The sequence below is a fragment of the Cicer arietinum genome, chromosome 4 (genome assembly GCF_000331145.2).
Source record: "Cicer arietinum cultivar CDC Frontier isolate Library 1 chromosome 4, Cicar.CDCFrontier_v2.0, whole genome shotgun sequence".
NCBI lineage: Eukaryota > Viridiplantae > Streptophyta > Magnoliopsida > Fabales > Fabaceae > Cicer > Cicer arietinum.
In genome coordinates this window covers 11,402,291-11,405,906 of record NC_021163.2, presented here as the reverse complement: position 1 = coordinate 11,405,906, position 3,616 = coordinate 11,402,291, and positions in this window count along the sequence as shown.

Sequence of the window (3,616 nt, the reverse complement as noted above, 5' to 3'; positions counted from 1 at the left end):
CTTGGTAATATATATATATATATATATATATATATATATATATATATATATTTATATAGATGGTTGCATGATACTTTATTATCTAAGTTTTGATTTACATAATAAGTTATTTTTAAAAATAAGAATCAAAATTTAGCTTCTGAACATATTCACATTAAAATTACAATTTATTATTTACACATATTAGAAAAATATAAAAGTGAAGAAAGAGGCATGAGACTTGTAAGTTTGGTCACTAATGTCACATATAACATTTACAAATTTAATTTTAGAAATGTCACCTCACTATGTACACTTTAAACTCATTGTTTAGATAATTGACTTAAAACGTGGGTAGACTTCATTTACTACGATATTGGATAGGGATGGGAATAGGTTATGTCGTCCGTCAGGGGTTTATGGTTTGACTTATTTATAGTCTGGTCTGACCTATTTAATAAAAGGCTAGGCTTATACTGTTTTTAAAGTCTATTTAATTAAATAGGTTAGACTCAGGTTTATAAAAAAACCTATTAGGTCTGACAGGCCGACCTATATATATTTTATTATTTATTAATATTATTTTTTATTATTATATTAATAATATTATTTCGTATTTTAAATTTTATTAATTAGGCAATCATTTCAGTGAACGTTCCATATTCAGTAGTTGTTCTATATTCGGTAGCAATTCCATATTCAACGGCTAACTGAGTGTGTGTGAAAATATAAAATATAAAATATAAAAAATAGTTATTAAATTAAATATAAAATAAAGTATAGAATATTTTGTGTATGTGAATTATATTACTTTGTCATATTTGATTTGACTTATCAGTTAGGTCAAACATAGATTTTGAATCAAAATAGTGTTTCATTTTCTTGTATAATATTGAAATTTATGACACTAAAATTTATTTTATATAAATCATTATAAAAATAATATATATAAATAAAATTTCAATAACTTGAAAAAAAATATAATCGTGTAATTTTTTTTGTCATTCGTCGTGCATTTCTTTATCGATTAATTATTGACTTTAGAAGAATTAGTGGAAAGAGTTAAGTGTAGTTGATTCATTAATAAAAAATAGGAGTTAATGAAAAGGAGTTAGTGGAATGAGTTGTGTATGAATATGCAACCGTTGACTATAATTTTACATGTTAGTCAACTTAGTAAACAATATATTTTATGGTGATTATTTCAATTTTATTATAAAGGTGGACTTTTAAAAATAAAACTATGTAGTACAGAGACTTAATAAATTAATAAACTTATACATGAGATCTTAAACAAAACTTTATAATTTTCAATTACATTTACTGTATTTATAAAATTACTGGTTATAATCTTTGTTGATTATATTTTGACAAATATATTATCATAAAATTTATTTTTATTGCATGATTGAAAAACAAAATAAATCCATGATGGTGAATGTACTGTAATGATTAATATGAAGAAAAAAAAACACACACACAATAAGAAGAAAAATGGATAGAAGTTACGTAAATGACAAACCTCTTTGAACAAATAAGTTTAGGATTTTTTAATATAAGATCGAACATGACTTCAAATCATAATCTATATAATAATTGAATGGACTCCTTTGATATATTTTCACCGAATTTTGTTTAATTGTACTAAGAAAATTAATAAAAAGAAAAAGAAACAAAAACGTATTAAACAAAGATAATTCATATACTTGAAAGATAATACACAATCACACACAATAGAGATTGATAATTAAATATAAATATTCAAAGCTTAAGAAAAACCTTTGTTGCACGTTGTAATGACTTAGATGTCACAATAAAAACAAAACTTGCAAACTCGAGATATTCGATGAGCACTAAAAAAGAGATTGTTTGTGAAATCAAAATAAAGTTAGAAGAAATTATTAGGCAAATTGATACTCTATAGTAATTGTAGTGGGGAAAAATAGAATGATAAAGGCATGGCATTATGGGAAGCACGTTATTAGTGTAACAGTCAAAAACTAAATCCTAAAACATACAATAAAAGACAACGAGAAGGGAATGCAGGAGGCAAGAAAAACAATAATGCCATAGACAAGCAATGTGAGGTTAGGGTTTTGTCTCCAAGAGATAGTAAAAATATATAGCATTTGTCAAATTTTGTGAGTTTTTAACACTATGTAAAAGTTTTTGAGGCATTTATTTAAATAACTGTATTAATAACACGTATATTTATACATCAATTATCTAACAAATCCGTTTAAAATGTATACATTTACAATTTTTTTATCTATATTATTAATAAAGATAATACATACATTTGAGGTAATGTATTTTACTATCAATATGATTTAGAATGTTTTAAAATGCTAGATAATGAAACTAAATCATGTAAAAACTATTATAAGTTTCAAGGACGAAGTAGTCCTTGTTTAGTTTGACAATTGAAATAAATAACATGGAGGCAATATTGTCAAAATAAAAACATTTTTGAATTGAACAAGTTACTTAGAAGTTATGTGAAGTTGTTGTTGAGATCGTTGAGGATTCACTAAACAAAATTGAAGAAAATAAATTTAATATGAACGAGGACGAAATCATCTTGAGTTAAAAGAAAATTGTGGAATAAGTATTTTTTTAACATAGTAGAATATGAATGTTAAAAAATTACTTGGGACCTAAACAAATACCTAGATGAAGGTCTTATGATGTATAGATTGAATCACATTAGAAAAACTCTTAGATTCAAGATAATTAAATCATGTGATTTTTGTGGTTGACAAGTTAATTGAATGTGAAAATCAATTTCACTTACTACTTGACAATTTCACTTTGTTGTTGCGTCATTGCTTTATCTTGTTGAACATCATAATAAAATCAACAAAAAGCAATAACTCAACAACATGATGTCGCGACCTTTTTTTGTGTTGTATGAGTTTTGATGATAATATAATATGAAATCATACATCTAAGAATGTTTTTCTTTGACGTCATCAATCGGTTAGCAAGTGAAAACAAATCATTCGCACATAAGAGAGATGATCTATGAACTTGAAGAACTCATGTTTAAATCCTATTGGAATCACTCATTCATTCTAAAATAAGAATATAGAAACTTGGATAACACTTGCTCATTCATTTAAATTGAGGATTTGTCTTATAACACATTTATATTACCAGTCTACACTAATTTGTACACACTAGTTGATTCTATATTATGGATTAAGCTATACATGCACTACGCCAAAATGACATTTTATAGCGCGTCTTTTACAACATTTATTAAATACAAGCGCTGTTGTAGAATTTTTTAAAAATAACGGAGGATACAACAACGTTTTTTTGACAAGCACTGCAGAAAAAGCGTTGTTGAAGGCTTTTAAAAAATAAGTTAAGGAGATCTTTTACAGCGCTATTTGAAAGAGCGTTGTAATAGGGTTTTAAAAAATAAGTTAAGAAGGTTTTTTACAGCGCTCTTCGAAAGAGTGATGTAATAGGCTTTTAAAAAATAAGTTAAGAAGATCTTTTACAGCGCTCTTTCAAAAAGCGCTGTAATAGGCTTTTAAAAAATAAGTTAAGGAGGGCTTTTACAGCGCTCTTTCAAAGAGCGCTGTAATAGGCTTTTAAAAAATAAGTTAAAGATGTCTTTTACGACGCT